General features: G+C 46.2%; 1 long non-coding RNA gene across 1 annotated transcript; it reads right to left on the bottom strand.

The window, feature by feature from the left end:
* Positions 1-16,492: 16,492 nt before the first annotated feature.
* LOC109772522 (uncharacterized) lies at positions 16,493-18,906 on the bottom strand. The gene is made up of 3 exons (XR_002235125.4): positions 17,932-18,906; positions 17,681-17,802; positions 16,493-16,925 (listed from the first exon to the last, which is right to left on the bottom strand). It is a non-coding gene; the product is annotated as an uncharacterized lncRNA (long non-coding RNA).
* Between the last annotated feature and the right edge of the window lie 3,261 nt (positions 18,907-22,167).

Genomic DNA, 22,167 nt, shown 5'->3' with positions numbered 1-22,167 from the left:
CGGTTGGTATTGCTTGACGGGTAGAGCCAATTCGTGCCAAGGCATCTGCTTTCTCATTGTCATTCCTTGGCACATGGAGAAACTCGCACCCTTCGAAGTATCCACTGAGTTGCTGTACGAGGAAGCGATAGCTCGCCATGTTTGCATCTTTGGCGTCCCAGTCGCCCGACGACTGCTGGACCACCAAGTCAGAGTCACCATAGCACAGGATCCGGCGAATGCCGAGTTCTTTGGCAAGCCGGAGCCCGTGAATGAGTGCCTCGTATTCGGCGACGTTGTTGGAGGCGGCAAAGTGAATTTGCAGCACATATCTGAGCTTGTCGCCTTTGGGAGAGGTGAGGACGATGCCGGCTCCTAAACCGGTGCGCATCTTGGAACCATCAAAGTGCATCCGCCAATGGGTGGAGTCCGGCGCTGGCGACAGGTACTGGGTCTCGGCCCAGTCGACAAGGAAGTCGGCCAGTGCTTGCGACTTGATGGCGGTGCGAGGCTGGTAGTAGATGGTGTTGGGGCCAAATCACATTTGGCCACTCGGCCTGAAGCATCTCGGCTTCCAATGATCTCGGCTAGTGCAGCTGTGCAGACCACAGTGATTGGGTGCTCTTGAAAGTATGGTTTCAATTTCTTCGCGGCAAAGTGCACGCCGTAGCACATCTTCTGGTAGTGGGGGTAGTTTTGCTTGGAGGCTGACAACACTTCACTCAGGTAATACACCGGTCTCTGGACTGGTAGTTCCTTGCCTTCCTCCTTGTGTTCCACCACTATGACTGTGCTGACTACTCGGCTGGTGGCGGCGATGTAGAGGAGCATGATCTCCTTAGGAGTCGGAGCCGCCAGGACAGGTGGAGTAGTCAACATCTTCTTGAGCTGGAGAAAAGCTTCATCCGCCTTGTCGTTCCACTCAAAAAAAGTGGTCTTCTTCATGAGCTGGTACAGGGGAAGAGCCTTCTCGCCCAGCCGACTGATGAAACGGCTGATGGACGCCAAGCAGCCGGTGAACTTCTGTACGTCGAGCAGTCGGGTGGGCACTTCCATCCTCTCGATGGCCTTGATCTTCACAGGGTTGCACTCTATGCCGCGCTCTGAGACCAGGAAGCCAAGAAGCTGGTCGGCTGGTACTCCAAAGACGCATTTCTCGGGGTTGAGCTTGATTTGAAATCGGCGCAAGTTCTCAAAGGTCTCCTTGAGGTCTTCCAGCAGTGTTCCACGCTTCTCCATCTTCACCACAACATCGTCCACATAGACGTGGGCGTTCCTGCCGAGTTGCTTAAGGAGGCACTTCTGCATGCAACGTTGAAACATGGCGCCGGCATTCCTCAGGCCGAACGTCATAGTCAAGTAGCAGAAGGCTCCAAATGGCGTGATGAAGGCGGTCTTCAGCCTGTCGGCCGGGTTCAGCTTGATCTGGTGATACCCTGAGTATGCGTCCAAAAAACTCAACAGCTCGCATCCGGCTGTGGAGTCTATCACTTGGTCAATTCTCGGCAAAGCAAATGGGTCTTTGGGGCAGGCTTTGTTGAGGCTGGTGTAATCAATACACATGCGCCACTGCTTGTTTTTCTTCAGCACAAGGACTGGGTTGGCCAGCCACTCTGGAAAGAACACTTCCATGATGAAGCCGGCTGCCAGCAGCCGTGCTATGTCTTCTCCAACGACTCTTCTCTTCTCTTCTGACAGGCGGCACAAGGGCTGCCTGACTAGTTTGGCATCGGACCGGACATGTAACTTGTGCTCGGCGAAATCCGTCGGAACACCCGGCATGTCTTTAGGTGACCATGCAAAGATGTCCCGATTCTCACGGAGGAAATCGACGAGCTCGCCTTCCTATTTGCTGCCGAGGTTTGTACCTATGAGAGCGTACCTCTCCGGGTGTTCCGGGTCCAAGGGTATCTTCTTTGTCTCTTTGGCCGGCTTGAACGAGCCCTCGGCTTCCGACTCCTTGGGGTTGGGTGACATTTCCGGCTGCTTGCCTGCCATCGCCACAACTCGGTCAAGGAGCCGCTTCTCGGCCACGATCACAAGGGACTCGGCCAGCCGGCTGCTGTCTGCTGCGCAAGTGGACGACTTCTTGTAGTCCCCTGTTATGGTCAGAATTCCCTTGGAATTCGGCATCTTCATCTTGAGGTAAGCATAGTGGGGGACCGCCATGAACTTGGCCAGAGCAGGCCGGCCAAGCAGGGCATGGTATGGGCTCTCCAGGTCCACCACTTCAAACCAGACTGGCTCTCGGCGGAAGTGTTCTTTGTCTCCAAAGAGGACGTCTATTTGGATCTTGCCGATTGGTGAGCAGGAAAGGCCAGGAACTATGCCATGGAATACGGTCCGACTGGGTTGAAGCTGCCTTTGTCTGATTCCTAACTTCTCCATTGTATCCTTGTACAGGATGTTGATGCTGCTGTCGCCATCTATCAGAACTCAGGAAAAGCGAGTAGCTCGCCTATCTGTGGCGAAGGTGGCATCTAGAACCAGGGCGTAAGAGCCGGGATTTGGCATTACTTCCGGGTGGTCGGCTCTGCTCCAGCTGATGGGCTTCTCAGACCAGTGCATGAACTCGGGGGTCTTTGATGCCACCGCATTCACTTCTTGCGGTTGCTGCCGTCTGCTGTGCTTGTCGTCGGCCACGCTGGTGAACACGACATAAGCTCCGTGCTCTTCAGGATACTCGTCTTGTATAGCTCCGACTGGTCGAACCGTCGGCTGCTGGGGGGAGGAGGAGGCCGCTGCCCAGCAGGCGGAGGAGGCAGAAGGCCGTCTCCCTTGGCGATCCTGGTGAGCCAAGGCACTTCCGAGTGGTGTGGTTGGACGGCTTCGTACCACTGTGGAACTTGCAGGGCGCATCAAGAGTCTGCTCATACGAGAAAGCAGGCAGCTAATTGGGCTTGCCGCCCTTCTGGCGCTTGGATGGAGGCTGCCCTTCCGGCTGCTGGTCTTTGACTGTTGCCACCTGCCGGCTTGTGGAAGCCGGCTGCATGGCCTTGCGCTTGTTGTCGCTTGGTTGCTGGCATCGGCTGGTGTCGCCAGCCGGGGTCCGAGGAGCTTGAGGGGCCACTTTGCCAGACGCATCAACTTGGATCTCTGCCTTCATGGAGGAGTCGGCCGTGGCGTATTTATCTGCTATGATCAGCAGCTCGTCGAGGGTCGCCGGCTCATCGCAGAGAAGCCTGTGCTTGAGAAGGGTGCCCTCTCGGCACCCAGCGGTGAAGTACTCGATAGCCTGCACTTCGTGCACGCCTTCGCATGAGTTGCGGAGCTCGGCCCAGCGCGTGAGGTAATCACGAGTCGACTCGTTGGGGCCTTGCACGCACAAGGAGAGCTGGCGAGGTTTGGGCGGCCGCTTGTACGTGCTGGTGAAGTTGCGGATGAAGGCTTCGGTGAAGTCAACCCAGCTGTTGATGCTGCGGGGCTTCAGGCTGTTCAGCCATGTTCGGGGCGTGCCCTGGAGCATGAGCGGAACGTACTTCACAGCAACGCGCTTGTTGCCGTTCATGATGCTGACGGCTGTGGACTAGTCGACCAGCCAGTCCTCCGGCTTCACAGAGCCGGTGTACTTGGGCATATCTCTTGGGAGCGTAAACCCTTTGGGGAAGGGCTCGTCTCGAATGTGGGGTCCAAAACAAGGCGGACCCAGCTCATCTTCTTCTTCTAGTGCCAGGGATCGGTGGAGTCGGTCGATCCGGTGGCGGGCATCGTTCTCTCCGACTCCTTCTCGGCGGCCAAGGCAGTCGCCGAGTGTCGGGTGATCAACAGGCGGCGGGGAGACGCGCCTTTCCCTGCGAGGGGGAGGAGGCGAACAGTCATCTTGGTTCCACTGCTCTCAGGTGGTCGTCTTGGTCGCGCTCGTTCGTGATGCGAGTCCGGCTGCGGCTGGCAGCCGGCTCCTTGTCTCTTCTTCCGCGAACACCACCAGTCGACGTCCGGGATGTCGCGCCTTGATCTCGGCGGGGAGGCAGATCATCATTTTGCCGGTGGGGCGCCTCCGTGCGGCAGCCGGCCTCGTGCTTCTCAGCAGCCGCGTCGAGGAGTCGTTGGACGCGCTCCGCCATCTGGCGACGCTCTTTGCCCTCGAACTTGTCCAGCTCTTCTGCCGCCGCCTGGGCAGCTCGGATATTTTTCACGGGCATGGCATAGACGGGGCGATCTGCCCCGAACAGGCTGGTGATGGCCACGCCGTGTTGCCAGACCGTGCCGATGCGGCTAGGCCCACCGGGAGCCGGCATGCCGTCCACAGCGCGGTCCATCTCGCTGGTAGGCCTCTGATAGGCATCTCATGCTGGCCAGCTTCTTGGTGCCCTGGACAAGCTGGGCGCGGCGTACTTCTAGCATCTCGGCATCGGCGTCTTCTGGAATGGGCGCCGTCAGGTCTTGCAGTGCTGCGTCGAGCGGGTCATGTGCACCTCCGCCGGAGTGCTCGCTGTGGCCGATGACCAGCACCTCCGTGACGGCACTTCCGCCGCTCTCCGTGCGAGGAAGCGGCTCGTCATAAACCACCATGTTGGTGTGGACTGCGTTAAGCGACGCAGTGTCGGAATCGACAAGCATCGGGTCGGTGGAGCCTACAGACTCCAAGTCCGCAGCAAGCTCGCTGGTGACGTGGAGCTGATCGAGGAGGCTAACGAGGCGGCTCTTGAGGCCATCGGTGCCCACATCAGATGCGGGCTCGTCGGAGAGGTGAACCTCGCCGACAAGATCAGCGAGGCAGCTCGCCGCGCAGGCGACCTCCGCGCCGTGCAGCGCGTCGGCGTAGACTCTGTCTGGCGTGCCGGGCTGGCTGCATTCGCCAGGGGAGAATAGGGTTCCCGTCCAGAACAGGTCTCCGGACAACGGTGCACCCCGCCCCATGGTGGGCGCCAAATGTCGGGGGTTGGGTGCGACATATGCCAATGGATGGCTTATCATGGTGGGAGCGAGTAGAACGTCGCCGGTGCCTGGAAGCGGGATGAGGCGTAGACACGAACGCCGGCGCACTTTACCCAGGTTTGGGGCTCTCCTAGGAGATAACACCCCTAGTCCTGCTCTGCGGGGTCTCCGCATGATCACTATGGCACAAGTGGTACAATGGTGCTCCTTGAGCTGTTTGCTAGAGGTGGAACAGAGCAAGGCTAGCTCTCTCCTTTCTCTATGGGTCGGTCTAGTTCTAACAGGTTGGGAACCCTTTGCATGGGTGCCCTGGGGGGTTTATATAGGCCTACCCCCCAGGGGTATAATAGTAATCCGGCCGGGTGTAGGACCCGGCTGTCAGTCTGTCTGGTCGCCGGCTTCTCCGCCGACTGCTGGGGCCCGCCGCCTGGCGGGCCCCGCCGACTGGTCTGGTACGGGGCCGACAGGCCGCCTCCGCCGCTCACGGGTCGTGTCGGCTGCTGATCATTGTAGCCGTGATGCTAATGACGCAGGCTCGGTCAGGGGAGCGTGGCTACAGCTCCGCCGCCTGGCGGGCGATTACTGTAGCCACTTTGCGTCTCGTCTGGTTAATGGCGTGTGGGGCCCGAGGAAGGGGCGGGCCAACTGCTGGAGGCCGACCTCCCTCGGATCCGACTGGTGGGGCTCTAGCCGGCTTCCGGGCTCTCACTGATCGGTAGGGCCCGTCGTCCTTGGGCCGTACCGACAAGCCGTCATGGGAGTAGGGCTCCGCCTGCTTGTGGTGACGTCAGGGGTGGAGTGGCAACAGTGCCGCACCGGGCGGAGATCTCCGCCGGTACGGTGCACTGTGGCCACGCCGATCCCTGGATCGGGGGGGGATGGGCTACACTGTAGCCACTCCCTGTCTTGTCTTTCTTGATGAGGGCGCATGCTTCATTGGCACCACGAGCCGACTGCTAGGGGCCGGCTTCTCTACAAGTCGCCCACTAGGAGTCGGCTTGCCTTGATGCCGGCTTCTGGGATTCGGCCGTCTACAGGCAGCCGGCTATTCCTCCAGCCGGCCACTAGAAGGCGGTACTTCGTCTTGGTGCCTTGAGGGGCGCAGCGAGCCCTGATGTCTTGAAAGGTTCTGGGTCTCGGGTTAGCCTACCCGTGGCCCATTACTCCGACATGTAGCTCCGACTCGGACGAGGGGTTGAATGAATCCGGTCACGACTATAGGAGTAAGCCTGCTACTGCACCAAAGCCGTTTGAAGAAGTTCCCTGGCCCTTCTTGTTTCAATCGCTGTCAGGGTCTCGCCCTCGACCGGTAGAGCCACCAATCGCGTAGCTGCAGCAATCATATTATCTAGAGGGGTGGATAAATGACCCGGCGGTGTCACTACGCGCTGAGGCGGGGTGTTATCCATATGTGGGGAACCGGCCACGCGTGGCTGACCCGGTACTCCCCTCCTGGCGCCTCAATCGTCTTGTTTAACACCGGCGGATTACTAGCCCCCGCTCCGGGTGTGTTGAAGAGGTCCCTCGACTGATAAACTGAGGGCAGACGACTCTGATGCTTCCTCCTCAAGGCTTCGTTTGAAGCGTTCTGATCCACCATAAGCCGATATGAATCTGCTTGAATCCGTTGTGCCTGGGCATTCAAAACGGCCCGTTCTGCGGCCATCCTCGAGTTTTCCGCTGCCAAGTCCGCCTTAGCTTGCGCGATCTCATAATGCAATTTAGCCACTTCCACCTTATGTTGTTCCTGGTTGTCTTGGATTACATCAACCTCCATCAGAGTCACCAGATCGTCTAGTAGATCTGCCAAAACTTGAGCCGGCGGGCGTGTTGAGCCGCCAGCACCCGCTGCCGTCACCGTCGCTGCACTGGAAGTCATGGCCGCCGCGGCTGTCGAACCAAGAACCGGCTGGGTGACAGCCATGAAGATCGCCACCCTGTTCGGCGGCTCATGGGGGTCCGGAATACTGTCGCCATCGGAATAGCCCCCAAGCCGTCCGTCTTGCAACTGATACATTGAGTCGGTTTCGCTTGTGGATGACTCACCATCAGAGTAGATGGCCGTCTCGACGCCAGACACAGAGCCTTCCAACTCAGCCCCATGGATACATCCAACAAAGGCATGCTTCACGACGGGTTTAACCTGGGCGGGTCATGCGCGCTGAACCGTCTCGATGATGTCGGTGCAGGTGTCCGGCTCAGGGCCCGATTCGCTGATCTTGCTGATGAAGACGTGAATTCCGCCGAAGGGGACTCGGTACCAGTACTCAATTGAGCTAGCCTTGGGGCCCCAGCCTGCATCGTCGATGTAGAGTTTTCCGCGACGACTCTTGGTCATCCGGCCCACGGCGTAGCCCTTGATCCCTTCGAAGCTGCCCTTTAAGAACTCAAAACTACCGTGCGCAGGCCCCACGGTGGGTGCCAACTATCGTGGAAGTGTCACGGCAGATGTCCTCGTGGAAGGACTTAGTTGCGGAGCCATTACGACGAGGTTAGCTTAAATGGGTTAAACATGACAAAGGACACGAGGAGTTTATACTAGTTCGGTCCCTTGCGGTGAAGGTAAATGCCTACTCCAGTTTGAGGTGGTATTGCTAGGGTTTCAATGACCAGGGAGCAAATACCCTTTGCCTGGCTCTCGATCTATTGTTTCTTGCCCTAAGCCGCTGCCGGGTCGCCCCCTTATATACACGGGTTGACACCCTGCGGCCTACAGAGTCCCGGTCGGCTCATACAACGTGTCCGGCTCGTTGACTTATCTTACATGCCTTACAATACAAGTTGACATATACACGGCGGTTTATACTCGTGGGCCTTAAGCCGCCTTCGGGTTTGGGCCCTCTAACAAGCATGTCTATGAACCGTCATCTTTAATATATACTTGGGCTTCATTAAGATGAACTGCCATAGGGATGACCCGGCCCTGCCTGGGCGGGTCATATCTGATAGTCATATCCCCAACAGGGCGGGAACTTCCTACGTTCATGGAAGTCTATAAGAACTCTCTCCCAAAATATTGATCCTTTTTGCTCGACACTGATCTCGGGATCTTGTCCAATTTCTTTCCAACCTTCGCAAATCAATTTGTCCTCATAGTTTGTGTATCCTTTCATCTGAATGCTTTACTGGATCCTCTTTTGTGCATTGTCTTGGGTAGTGAGCCCATCAGCAAACAAAGGCTCCTCCTCGATGTTCACGCTGTCTTCTTCATCTTGACTGTAGGTGTCTTGTTGCCATTGGTCACCGTGGCCATCCAAGCCCTCTTGGCCTTGCGTGAAGTGGTCGCGACCGTCTTGGTTTTGGGTCTCTTAGACATCATAGTCTTGGCCACCTTAAAAAATGATGTTCTCCATGATGAAATCATTGTACTTGGCCGGATCATCATGCATCCTTGTCGAGGCCGGCGTATCGTCGAATAGGTGCAAGTGTCGGGAAGGTTGCCCGTAGGGATCTCCCATGGCCGCTTCCTTTCTATCCCAGTGGATGAATTGCTGGCCATAGGTGTGTTGTTGAGGTTGATGACCGCATGCGCGGGGGTCGCCGACGTGATCACACTCATCGAGTTGTCCTCGGGTAAGGTGGAGAAGCGGGATGTGACCGATTCTTGTTGGGTAGGGAAACTGTGCGTCTATGGCATGGTGGAAGTGTGCCACCACTCCAACCGTGGCGAGCGGGCAGCTGATGAGTTCGTGCTCGCCACAGCCATGGCAGCTGCGATAAGAATGGCTGGCTTACCGTGACGAAACCCTAGCATGAGGAGGGCCTACTGCGTGGCCTCATCAACGAGGGACTCATTCTCCGCAATGGTGGCCTCCTGTTGCACGACGGCGACTAGGGCGGCCACGACAGTGGCTTATTTTCTGTCTGCCTTGACTTTCCTCCGTCCAGCCCTCTTCGTTGACTCTTTGGCCCTTTTACTCTAGCTTGATACTCCCTCCGTCCTTCAAAGAGTGTACTTCCAAACTTTGTTGGAGTGTCAAACTATCTCAAAGTTTGACCGAGTTTGTGCAAAAATATATCAATGTTTGTGAAACCAAATAGGTATATTATGAAAACATATTTTATCATGAATCTAATGCTACTAATTTGATGGCATAAATGTTGGTGTTTTATTGTATAAAATAGTCAAACATAAAAAAGTTTGACTTTCCAACAAAGTTGGAAGTACACTCTTTAAAGGACGAAGGGAGTATGCTTCTTGGGCTTCTTTTTGCGCACAGGACAGGGTCGGACGACCACACTATCGACTGTGGCGGCTGGGACATCTGCAGGGTTTGGCGTGTTGGCCATTGCGAGTGGGCGAGAGGGCGGGAGGTTTTTTGGGCGAGAGGGGGGAAATGTGCGTGGATGTGCAACCGACGAGCAAGCTAGCCAAGGGAGGACAAGGTCGGGCGTCCTACACGTCCCTTCTATGTCCACGCCAACATAGAAAAATGGACCATGAGCGGAGGACAAACCAACGGCCTTCCATTTGCGTCAGTGTGTTGGGCCTCCTTTTCTGTCTATGTCGACCCAAATGAACGCGCGCGGACTGATAGGCTTTCTGGTGGGGACAATGGTTGTGGGGGGCAGTCGTCGGGCTGTGGTGGGGCCTTGTGGGAGGAAAAAAATCGATGCGGGTGGGGGCGGGGTTGACTAGAGGGATGGCCGGACGTGGCGGAAGACCGGCGGTGGTGGGCGGTTTAGGGAGGGCGGGGGCCGGTGGTTCGGCCGATGGCCCGTGCGATGGTCTGTAGGGGAAGAATAAGAGGCGGGGAAGAAGAAGGGTTAGGAGACGTAGGATCTTCATCCAACCGCCTGAAATGGTCGACTGACCCAAATGACGAAAGTCAGGCGACTTGCATGTAGAGATTCCCTTTATATTCAGTACCATCACCCTAGGTGCTTCAAGACGTACTAGCACTACTCCTCAACCCATCAAGCTAAAAAACATGCCACTCAAAATTACAAACTTAGTTGCTCAAATACGAATATGATATGATAATGGTATTACTAAAACAAAGATTGTTTAATTGGTTAGCTAATGGTCCTACTTTACTTTTGAAAAGCACGTGCGCCACATGTTGAGAGACATCAGGGAGTTGCATTCTATATGCTCTCTAGTTCATCATGTGTGGGCAATGAAAATTTTATTATCCAAAATCTGCTTGCTCTTCTTTAGCATGTTCCTCTCCTCTTCTTCTTTAATAAGTACTCTCTCCATTCCTAAATATAAGCCTTTGTAGAGATACCTCCATGGACTACATGCAGAGCAAAATGAGTTAATCTACACTCTAAAATGTATCTATATACATCTGTATGTGATCCATAGTGGAATCTCTACAAAGACTAATATTTAGGAATGGAGGGAGTATAATAGTAATACAGTATGTTCCTTCTAGTGAAGAGGAGCATAGACATTTGCAGTTTACAGGTCTATTCGGCCGCTTGTCATGCACACTTTCAACTCTTCGTGTTGGTCTACCATAATATCAAGGAAATGTTGGGAGTTGTGTCGTCTTTGAGAGTTAGACTAATAATAACAGTACAATGCGTTCAGTTGAAGAGAGCTAGTATTCGAAGCCTTTCTAGCTGCACCGGCAATGCTAGCCGATAATTTTCAAAAAGATCCACTTTCCTAATTTTACTAGTGATGCTTAGGGTTTTCCCATTATATCTACACTATGAACGTGTAGGTGCATTGTGTAGTACTAGCAGCAGTACACTCTTGAAGATAAACAACACACCAATCATACGTCCAAAGCTTACATCTTCAAATACGAATGTGATATGTGATGACCCAAAAGTATAGGGGATTAATCATAGTCCTTTCGATAAGTAAGAGTGCCGAACCCAACGAGGAGCAGAAGGAAATGACAAGCAGTTTTCAGCAAGGTAGTTTCTGCAAGCACTGCAATTGTCGGTAACAGGTAGTTTGATAGCAAGATAATTTGTAACAAGTAACAATAAGTGCAGCAAGGTAGCCCAATCCTTTTTGTAGCAAAGGATAGGTCGGAATGGTCTCTGATAATAAGTAAAATGTTCAAGAACACACAGGAATTTTATCTAGTCACTTTCATCATGTTTGTTTGATTCGCGTTCACTACTTTGATAATTTGATATGTGGGTGGACCGGTGCTTGATACGTCTCCAACGTATCTAATTTTTTTACCGTTATGTTATTATATTACCCATCTTGGATGTTTATATGCATTATTATGCTATTTTATATCATTTTTTGGACTAACCTATTAACTTAGTGCCAAGTGTCAGTTGCTGTTTTTCCCTTGTTTTTGTCTTCTACAGTAAATCAATAACAAACGGAGTCCAAACGGAACGAAACTTTTGACATTTTTTGTTGGACAAGAAGACACCTACGAAGCTTCGGGAGGAGGCCAGAAGGGCCACGGATTGGCCACAAGCTTGGAGTCCAACCGTGGCACCTCTAACCCAAATCTCGGCTCCATAATTACCCAAATATGTCCCGGATACCAGAGGGCACACAAAAAGTACTTTGCCGCCGCCGCAAATTTCTGTCCTCGTGAGATCCCACCTAGAGACCTGTTCCGGTACTCTGCCGGAGGGGGATTCGATCATGGAGGGCCTCTACATCAACCTTACTGCCCTTCCAATGATGTGTGAGTAGTTTACCACACACCTACGGGTCCATAGCTAGTAGCTAGATGGCTTCTTCTCTCTCTTTGATCTTCAATATAATGTTCTCCTCGATGTTCTTGGAGATCTATTCGATGTAATCTTCTTTTGCAGTGAGTTTGTTGAGATCCAATGAATTGTCGGTTTATGATCAGATTATCTATGAATATTATTTGAGTCTTCTCTGAAATCCTTTATGCATGATTAAGATAGCTTTTTATTTCTGTCTGATCTATTAATTTGGTTTGGCCAACTAGATTGATATATATAGGAGTGCTAAACTGTGCATGAGCGCATTATGGCTTATCCTACGCGCCGGTCTAACCACGGATGCCCACACAGCCAACCAAGTGACGCACGCATCCTCCACATTCTTAATTTGATAGTAATAGGCATCTAATTTTGTAGTAAAAGCCCCTTGCTCTTTACGATGTGCTCATCGTACTAGTTGTGAGCCTAAATCACTTGGAAAAAATAGTAAGCTAGTGTTTATCTTGTAAATAGTTACGAGTTGTGGACATTATTATGCGCCCATTTGGATAGTAAATTTTCCTATAGTTTTACTAGTGAGATCCATCGTAATTAGGAAAGGATATGTGGTAATAGAAAAATATACTTTTACTAGGACACAGTTCTGCACTTAGCCTAACCCAACCAGTACATTATAATCTCAAAATGGCATCTGGTAATCAAAGGATGTATTTGTACCAACAATACCAATTTAAGATTACGTAGTATAACACTGGCATGCATCCAGTAACCATCTTAATGTTGTTACTATTTTTAATATGAATTTTACTAGCAGAACTAGATAGGGCAGGGACGGGTGCGGCCACTTGTTAACCATTTTAATATTATTACCATGTTTGTCCAAGTATTTTACTGGTAGAATCAGGAGAGGCCGGGCATAGGTGCATAATGATGCTAACCATTTTCATTTCATTACTATGTTTACCATCAATTTTACTACCAAGTGGAGGGAGAATTAGGTGAGACGGGGATCAAGTGCATCTTGATAGTAATGAGATTAATTGTATTACTATTTTTGGGAGGAATTTTACTAGCAAGTTGACAAAGAATCACCTGTTCGGTTAAGCGGTGCGCGTGACTTGGCTGGAGCGTAGAATTAGCATTCCGCGCTCACGCTCGCTTTAGCGCTATATATATATATATACATATATATATATAAACACTATTCTGATCACGGGATCAGAACAATATTCTGATCACAACCTGGCCTGCCTGGGTAACGCGCCTGAACTTCCCTCTGTACGAACCCGACCTTCGGGCTATCTTCGCAACCGTGTCTCCCTGCGTGAATTATTCTGGTTAGTCGTATTCTATATGATGTTAGTGTAATCTAAAAATGTTTTTAGCAACTAAATACCCGGTTAAAATAGGAATCTCGCTCGTTGGCGGATTTTGCTCTCGGGTCGTGATGAACTTGCGTTTTTTCCAATTTTACTGCCTGAGTTGTTCGACCTGAACTTCTCCCGGTGCTAGGTTGAACTTCCGCCAACATTCCCCAAACGGTGCTTGCGATATACCGTTGGAAAGCTATGGACACCAAAATCATGACCCAAGTTAAATTTTTGGCAAAATGTAAGCGGTTTAAGAGCAGTTTTGAAAACCGTTTTTTCTTCACACAAAAAACATGAATCGTATTTTTGATCACATTTCTAGTCGTCTATCAAAATGATGCAAATAATATGGCGTTGGAAAGCTGCTGCAAAACCGCTCCTTCCACAAGTTGAAAGTTTTCTCTAATTCCCCATGGTTAAAGAGTAATTTGGAAAATCGTAAAATTTCACAAACCGAACAGCCGAGTTCGTATTTTCGATGCCATTTCTAAACGACTAATCCAATTGAGGCAAATAATATGTTGTTAGAAAGCTTATGAAAATGCACTACTTTTTCATGTTGAAAGTTTTTCTAATTTCGAATGGTTTAAGAGTTATTTAGAAAACGGTACAAGTTCCACCGAGTTCATATTTTCGAGCTATTTTTTTAACCGTCCGTCCGAATGCAGCAAATGATATGGCGTTGGAAAGCTTGAGGAAATGCGAAAAAATTGGTATATATTGTTTCTCCCAATTAATTACTTTTTTAAGTCTTTTTTGAAAATGGCTAAAAATGTATTTTCGCCTTAATTTCTACAAACTTTGTTGGAATGGGGCAAATAATATATCGTTGAAAAGCTAAGGAAAATCTGAAACTTTTTCATGTTGATGGTTTTCTCTGATTTTTGGCGGTTTTGCAGTAATTTCAAAAACAGCGAGATCATGTGTTCTGCCATTATCGCGAAACAGATTCTTCGGAAATGCACTGCGTTAAGAACTTGAACTTCTCTGCAGGTGTACTTGAACTTCACTATATTTTTCACATGCTTTTTTTGGTCGTATCTCTCCATCCACTCAACGAAATTGAGCAAGTGATATACCAATGGAAAGCTGATGTAAACACGCAACTTTCCTGTGTTGATCACTTTTTCATACTCATGATGGTTTTAAAAGTTTTTCATCTGAAATTCATTCAGTGTAGTAGTTGAACTTCCTGCTGTTTTCACGTTGAACTTATGTGACGTATTTTTGTTTGTAATTTCTCATCCATTTCGTCGGTGTTACACAAATGATATTCCTTTTGTATAAACCTTTATAACAATAACTTTTTTAACTTTCTCCGACCGAGGACTTGAACTTATAGCAACAAAAAATTTGGACCTTGCCTTTATTTCATTTTTCTCATATTAAACACATACCATGTAGTAAATGAACTTTTTCCATTTTTATAATTTGAATTTTTTGTTTTCTTTTTGAAATCAAATTGCTCGCAAATAATAAACTGAACTTCTTTTGTGGATTGAGAGAGTTATTTTAAAACGCAAAAAACATTTTTTTGTTTTTGAACATGGAAATACAAGGTGAACCTCTCTCGCAAGAATTTTTGAACTTCCTCTGAGAGAGCACTTGAACTTCTTTCAACAAACATTTTAAGCTTTTATTTTTCTGTACTTTTATTCTCACCTAAAATGCATTCCTTGCAGTACTTGAACTTCTCATTGTTTTCACTATGAACTTCTATCACATTTTTGTGTATACGTTGAATTACACACAACTGAAGGTCGGACGTCATGTTTTTCCGTTTTAAAACATGTAATTGGAGGTCGGGCATCCCGCAATATAAATTCTGAACCGTGCACGGAGGTGCACGTGAACTTCTTGCAACAAATCTGAGTTTTTTATATACTTCGAACTTCTGTGTTATTTTAATTTCAACTTCTTAGTCATATTCTTAGAAAGGAAATATGTTTTTAAATAAGCATCAAATTTTTTTTTTGTAAATTGCACTTCATAGTTTTATTTTTATTAGAGACGGTAATAATTTGAGTTTCCCGTAAACATCGAACTAATCCTCTGTTTTAATATTAACTTCGTCATTTTTATTCTTTACTAACAAGGAAAATCTGAGTTTCTTTATAAATATCAAACTTCTCTATTTTGTAATTTGGACTTCTTGGTTTATTTCTTTTAGCATCAAAATATCCTAGTTTTGTCATAATATTGGACCCCTCCACATTTTTTAAGTTTTGATTTATTTGTAAAAACATAGACATAAACGGGAGAGAGAATTATGTGTGCATAAAGTGGGTAGCAATTTCCAACTTTCCCTCGTCAAGCACTTGAACTTCTAGCAACAAAACTTTTAGCCTTTATCTTTTCATTATTTTTTCCGTACAAATGCACACCGCGTAGTACGTGAACTTCTGAGAGTTATCAATCCGAACTTCTCTCGATTACGTGGAAACATCTGAGTTTTTATAGACATTGAACCACTCTACCTCTTTTATTTGAACTTCATTGTGTATTTTTATAAATGTGAAAAATTGGAGGTTTTTTATGTACATTGAACTTCTTCGTTATTTGAAATTGAACTTAATGGTTCTATTCTTTTGTAACTAGAAAAATCTGATTTTTCAAATAAATATGAAATTGCTTCGCTTTTTCAAATTGATCTTCTTGGTTTTATTCTATATTGATGAGAGAACCTGAGTTTATTATATACATTGAACTACTCCATTTTTTCAAATTGAACTTCTTGTTTCTAATCTTTAGTATTGGGTAAAATATGAGTTTTTTTGATAAACATCAACCAGCTTCATTTTTTTAATTATGAATTCTTGGTGTTTTTCATTAGTAACACGAAGAGTCCTAGTTATGTAATAAATATCGAACCATTCAATTATTTAAATTTCAATTTATAGGACTCTTTTGAAAATAGGGAAAATCTGTTTTTATAAACTTTTTGAGATGCTCATTTTTTTGACCTTCTTGGTATTGTAAAAAACATTGAACTTCTCGGTTATTTAAATTTGAACCTCTAGCCTCTTTTTGTAGAAACGGGGAAAATCTATTTTCTCTATAAATTTTGAGTTGCTCTATTTATTTTAATTTGAACTTCTTCCTTTTATTCTTATAGTAACAGGAGAAATATCTAAGTCTTCTGTAAAAGTTAAACAATCTGAACTTCTCATTTTCTTGTTTTTGAACTTCATTTCTTTAAAAACACGAAGTATACGGGAATGAAATGCTCTTCACCAACCTCTCTGGACTTCGCATAGGAATAAAAAATTATCCGCTACAGAAACCCTTTTGTCCTCAACCTCTCTGGACTTTCTATATTTTTCCCATAACTTTCTTCGGGGTATTTGGATCTGCTTATAGTGCTGAAAACACACACTTTTTTTGAACAATGAAATTTCATTTCAATTAACCACTGTGCCCGGCAAGATCGCCGGCAATCAAGTCTGGATAAAGTTAGGAGCAGCGCCCGGCCATACGACTTGGGACCCATGCACCATCTTCGACCCGTGCGTCGCTAGAGCATCCGCAACATTATTACAAACCCACAGGCAAAAAGAGATAGAAAAAGAACTAAAACACACACTTTTGGGGAGAGAAGAAAATAGTGGCACATCTTGTGAAGACATGAACCCGCGGGGCAATAATATTTGAACTTCTTTGTATAGATTGTCTCTGTCAACATGCACATACTTTTTCAAACCAAAGTCTGAAATAGAGTAAGAAAAAAAGTACAAACAAGCACGAACTAGCATAAACATGTACGAAAAGTCCATCACAATCTGAATAACATCTCTGATTTTTTACGAAAAACTCTCTAAAGCTTTTTCTTCCCCTGTTATGACTGATCTTCAATTTACAAACTCACAGCAAAAAGAAAGAGAAGAGAACGGGATCCATGGGGGAGGCGTATGTGCAGACTAGCAACATGGGAGCGCTCCCTCAAGTGCACCACACACACACATGCGCACAAACGCGAATGCGCTGCTGCGCCATCGCTGGGAGGGTGCGTCGTCCTGCTGCTCCGGTGCAGGTGCCGTTGTTTTTTCTTCTTCTATATAAATACACTCCAAACTGCTGTAAAAAAACACAAAGAAACTTTAGACCGCAAAATTAGTAAACATCCATTTTTCTTTAACTGAACCATCATTTCTGTATAGGTACATTTTTTCATCAATAGTTTTACCAAAATGAAAGCAGGGAACCCAAAGAACTACATGTAATATTTCTGCACACATCTAACTGATCGAACTGGTCTAGGGATCACGAATTGCATGTGTGGAGCTTTGCGCAGATTTTTTCCCGCATAGGGTTAAAACTTATTCACACAAAGATAATAATTTTCAGATAATAATATGTTTGGCTATAAAATTTTCTGCTATATCAAAGACTTAACCAAGTTATGATCAGGTTCTAGTATTTTCAAGGAGGCAGAGTATACTCGATCAAAAAAAATTCGTACACACCTGAGACTATAAGCTACAATGGAATGTTAGTCTCGGAAATTATCTGATAAATTATGAAGAGGCTAAGAAATGAAAAACAGGGGGAAGCCCTCTCTGAATGTACTAAAAAACACATCTCTGAACCTTAATCCACGTTCACTCTGAACTTCAGTACCCCTCAAAACCCACTGTGTGATCCCCCGCTGAAAAATTGGACGAGTTGGTTTCTCATCGTGGCACCGCCAGAAGCCAAGGCGCACAAATAAGGAATGGGAGCAGGACACGCCGGCGGTTCTACTACTCCATGCGACAGAGTTCAATCATCCTAAAAGGGAGGAGGAAGCAGGAAGAGGAGGAGGTTCGGTACGCGTGAGGAGAGAAGGTCACCTGTAGAATATGAACACAGGCAGGTGGATGGCGAGGGAGGTGGTGCGCTGCTACGCACGGAGCCAAGCGGAGGCAGGAGTTCGGCCACGGGGGCGGCGTCTCGGCGCACATTTTTTTGGCACCTAGATAACAAGATTTAGACAGCAGTAGATACAGATCAAAAGGAGAACGCATGCGTACATTTTTAGTTCCTACAAGTGGATACAGATCAAAACAAGTGGATACAGATCAAAAGGAGAACGCATGCGTACCATGAAGTTAAAAATTAGCTGGTCCAGGGAAGGTCGAGGTGGCGCTTGTGAGAAGGTCAACTAATCAGAGAGAGCGGAGGCAGAGCATGAGGATGCGTGGGCGGATGTAGAAGTTACAAGGGCTCTCTGGTTGTGCTCACGTACGGAAGCCAGTGAGTAGATGAGGTGGCGACGACCAACTGCAGCAGCTTGCAGATGCACGGGGTAGCTGCCAGCCTCAGTGCCACGCACGGCAGTGGATTGGGTGGGGCTGTGGGAGAAGGCTGGTGGCGGATCGGGGGCCATGGGAGGAGGACGGCGCGCGGCCGTGGGAGAAGATGGCCGGCAGGGCTGCCGGATGAGGACGAGGTTGGCGGGCAGTGAGGAGTAGCAGCAGCGTCTAGGGGATCCAGCGGACCGCGCGCCGGCGCCTGATGGCGGAATTGGTCCCGGGGCGGACCCGTGGGCGGCGGCAGCGCACGGGATTCCGGTGATCCGGCGACGCGCGGCGGTGCTGGGATCCGGCGGCGCCCGGAGGCACGTCCGGCGGGGGAGAGGAGGGGCGGCGGCGGGTGATGCGCCAGGGGCGTTGGCCACCGGCGGGAGGTGGTCGAGTGGATTGGGCAAAAGTTCGTGCGGGAGGGGGTGGGCCGGCAGGCTTTTTTGCAGTTTGGGCAGTCCGGCAACACCGCGTCGCCCCTATATAGCGCCGATGTGATTAGAATAACTATTCTCATCCCAGGATCAGAATTGTGTTGTCCTCTATATATATATATATATATATATATAAACTTCTTGGCTTACACGCCTGAACTTCCCTCTGTAGGAACCCGACCTTCGGGCTATCTTGGCAACTGTGTCTCCCCGCGTGAATTATTCTGGTTAGTCGTGTTCTATGTAATGTAAGTGTAATCTGCAAACGGTTTTTATCAACTAAATGCCCGTTTTAAAGAGGAATCTCGCTCATTGGCGGATTTGCTCTCGGTTCGTGATGAAACATGCCTCTATTGCAATTTTACTGCCTCCGTTGTTCGACCTGAACTTCCTCCAGTGCTAGGTTGAACTTCCGCAAACATTACCCAAATGGGGCTTGCGATATACCGTTGGAAAGCAATAGGCACGAGTATCATGACCCAGGTTAAATTTTTGGCAAAATGTAAGCGGTTTAAGAGCAGTTTTGAAAACCGTTTTTTCTTCATACAAAAAATGTGAATCGTATTTTCGATCGCATTTCTAAACTGTTTGTCGGAACGAGGCAAATAATATGGCGTTGGAAAGCTGCTAAAAAACCGCTCCTTCCACATGTTGAAAGTTTTCTTTAATTCCCTATGGATAAAGAGTAATTTAAAAAATCATAAAATTTCACAAACCGAACAGCAGAGTTTGTATTTTTGATGGCATTTCAAAACGGCTAATCCAATTGCAGCAAATTATATGGCATTGGAAAGCTTATGAAAATGCGCTACTTTTTCATGTTAAAAGTTTTTATAATTTTCAATGGTTTACAAGTAATTTAGAAAATGATACAAGTTCCACTGAGCATGTATTTTTGAGCTAATTTCCTAACCGTACGTCTGAATGCAGCAAATGATATAGCGTCGGAAAGCTTGAGGAAATGCGAAACTCTTTTGTATATATTGTTTCTCACAATTCCATATGGTTTTAAGTCAATTTTGAAAATGGCTAAAAATGTGTTTTTGCCATAATTTCTAGAAACTTTATCGGAATGGTGCAAATAATATACCACTAAAAAGCTATGGAAAATGCGAAACTTTTTCCTGTTGATGGTTTTCTTGGTTTCCTAGCCGTTTTCAAGTAATTACGAAAACAGTGAGATCATTTGTTCTGTCTTTATCGCGAAACAGATTCTTCGAAAATGCACCGCGTGAAGAACTTGAACTTCTCGGCATGTGTACTTGAACTTCACTATGTTTTTTCTCATGCTTTTTTTTGCTCGTAGCTCTCCATCCACTCACCGGAATTGAGCAACTGATATACCGATGGAAAGCTGCTGTAAACACGTAACTTTTCCGTGTTGATCATTTTTTCATACTCGCGTCGATTTTAAAAGTTTTTCATCTGAAATTCATTCAGTGTAGTTGGTGAACTTCCAGCTGTTTTCATGTTGAACTTCCGTGACATATTTTCGTTTGTAATTTTCTCATCAATTTCGTCAGTGTTACACAAATGATATTCTTTTTGTCCAAACCTCTCTCACAATTTTTTTAACTTTCTCTGACAGAGGACTTGTACTTACACAAATGATATTCCTTCCGTTTTGAAGTAAATTAGAAAAGGACGAGATCATGATTTCTGCCTTCATTGCGAATGGAAATGCACTGCGTGAATTAGTTGAACTTCTTGGGCATGTCTGTTTGAACTTCACTATGTTTTTTACGTGCTGTTTTTTGCACTGCGTGAAGTAGTTCAACTTCTGGGGCTTGTCTGTTTGAACTTCACTCTGTTTCACTTTATTTGTATATTTCTTATATGAAATACACACCATGTAGTACGTGAACTTCCGGTTGTTATCACTTTGAACTTCTCTCTGCTTTGAGAGAATTATTCTAAAACACGAAAAACAACATATTTTTTATGTATTTTGGACATCTAAAAACACGGTGAACCTCTCTCACAAGAATTTTTTGAACTTTTCCTCGCCGAGCACTTGAACTTCTAGCAACCATTTTTTCGTTTATGAGTTGTTTTTAAAAGTGCAAAAAATGGCGTTGTGTTTTTTATTTTTTGAACAGGTAAATCCTAGGTTTTAATAAACTCCGAACTTCTCTGCTATTTCAATTTGAACTTCACCTTTTTATATTTTGAGTAAAGAATTGTATTCGATTTTTATAGAAAAAATCTTAGTTTTGTCATAAACATTATACAAATTCTTCGTTATTTCGAACTGAACTTCTTGCTTTATTCGTTAGCAACGGGAAAAATTTAAGTTTTTGTGATAAATATTGAACTGCTCCATTTTTTAAATTGAACTTCTTGGTTTATTATTTAGTATCGAGGAAAACCTGAGTTTTTCATATAACTATTGTATTTTGTTAAATTGAACTTCTTGGGTTTTTCAATTTGGACTTCTTGGTGTTATTCATTTGTAACGGAAAAAAATCCTAATTTTGTAATAAACATCGTATAACTTCTTGGATATTTTCGAACTAAACTTCTTGGTTTTTTCGTTAGGAACGGGAAAGATTATGAGAAAATCTGCATTTTTTATGGACGTCGAACTTCACCATTTTTTTAAATTTGAACTTCTTAGTTTTATTTGTTAGTAATGGGGAAAATCCTTTATTGAACTTTCCTGGGCAGGTCACTTGAACTTCGAGCAACTAAATTTTTAGCCTTTGCCTTTTTATTCATTTTTTCTCATACGAAATGCTCACCATGTAGTACGTGAACTTCGGGCAGTTATCAATTTGAACTTCTCTCTGTTTGGCTTTACTAACGGAAAAAAAATATGTTTTTATGGACATCAAACCGCTGTAGCTTTTTTTTATTTAAACTTCTTTATGTATCTTTAGAAATGTGGAAATTGGAGTTTTGTTAGAAACATCAAACTTCTTCGTTATTTCGAATTGAACTTATTGATTTATTCTTTAGTAACTGAAAAAATACGATTTATCAAATAAATATCACACTCCTCCGCTTTTTCCAATTGAACTTCTTGGTTTTATTCTCTAGTAACGAGAAAACCTGATTTTTCTTGGTTTATTTTTTTTGAATTTCTTGGTTTTGTTCTTTTAATAATGAGAAAATACTGATTTTTTTTGTTGATGTCGAACTTCACCATTTTTTAAATTTGAACTTCCTAGTTTTATTGGTTAGTAACGGGGAAAATCCTATTATTTTATAAACATTGAACCACACCCTTTTTTTTTAATTTGAACTTCTAGTTTTTTTAGAAACAGGGGAATTCTTTTTTATGGAGTTCTTGAACTGGTATGTTAATTTAATTTGAACTTCTTGGTTTTTATTGGTCTTTCCGCTATGAATTACTCAAGTCTACACCGTGGATTTTTCTTCTCTGCACATCTCGTCTCTCGAGTCTCGACTTTTAAATCCCCCCGGCATTATTAAAGTTTTTGTTACATGAAATAAACAAGTTAGTTCTTTTTTGTGCCTACATAGTTTTTTATTCTCTGAATTTCCCTCGGAACTTCTATACATATGTCACGAATGTTCCCTAGTTTGTTGTAACCTTTTATTTTTATTTTTTGAACTCTAGGATCAGTGGGTTTTTTGTTG

The sequence above is a fragment of the Aegilops tauschii genome, chromosome 2 (assembly GCF_002575655.3).
Source record: "Aegilops tauschii subsp. strangulata cultivar AL8/78 chromosome 2, Aet v6.0, whole genome shotgun sequence".
In the NCBI taxonomy this organism is placed as follows: Eukaryota; Viridiplantae; Streptophyta; class Magnoliopsida; order Poales; family Poaceae; genus Aegilops; species Aegilops tauschii.
The sequence above is the reverse complement of the archived record's forward strand: the minus strand, read 5'-3'. Positions and strand labels throughout refer to the sequence as shown.